The sequence below is a fragment of the Phoca vitulina genome, unplaced genomic scaffold, assembly GCF_004348235.1.
Source record: "Phoca vitulina isolate PV1807 unplaced genomic scaffold, GSC_HSeal_1.0 scaffold59, whole genome shotgun sequence".
Classification (NCBI taxonomy): domain Eukaryota; kingdom Metazoa; phylum Chordata; class Mammalia; order Carnivora; family Phocidae; genus Phoca; species Phoca vitulina.
The window spans coordinates 9,592,928-9,593,745 of record NW_022589762.1 but is presented as its reverse complement, the minus strand read 5'-3'; positions in this window follow the sequence as shown (position 1 = coordinate 9,593,745).

Here is an 818-nt window from a genome sequence, read left to right as displayed (position 1 = left end):
TGAGAGGAGCCCTCCCAGTCCCAAGAGGTTGAGGTTCCACAGTCCTCACCTCCGGGTTGGTTTTGAGGTGCTGCTCTTGATGCATTTCCCTCAGGGAAGCCCCATGGAGCCCATGGTTTGAAGCTGTCTTGTCAGATATGACTGGAGAGAATTTAACCGCAAGATTAATCCCTGTGAACTCTGAGGAGCTGAGAGAACCACTGCTAGCCATGTGGTATCTTTTACACACAGGAGAAAAAGCACCCCGGGGTGGGGATGGAGGGGGTAGGGGTACTTTTCATGAAAGTATCTCCTCTGAATTGAAGAATTACAAAAGGTGCCCCCTTCTGGCCTGAGGTAGCACCCCCCACCACCACCACCACAACCCACCCAGATGCAGGACTTCTGGGTTTTCTTATAATTTATCATTCCTCTCGCTGTTTTCTCCTATTATAGATGTAGGCTTATTTTTTTTAATCCAAAATTGTTTGCTTTAAAATTACCTTCGCCACATACAACATTCTAGATAGAGTATTTTGCCTGAGAGATAATGAGATTCTTTACAACTGCCAACAACATAACGACTGTGTAGCTGGAAAAATTAAATGTTGTTGTGCATACAGGAATACCAACAAGTCCATCATGCTTACTGCCAGGACTAGCGGTAGATCTGATATTATTCCCGGTGAAAGAGGGAAGGAAGGAAGGAAGGAAGGAAGGGAGGGAGGGAGGGAGGGAGGGAGGGAGGGAGGGAGGAAGGAAGGAAGGAAGGAAGGAAGGAAGGAAGGAAGGAAGGAAGGAAGGAAGGAAGGAAGGAAGGAAGGAAGGAAGGAAGGAAG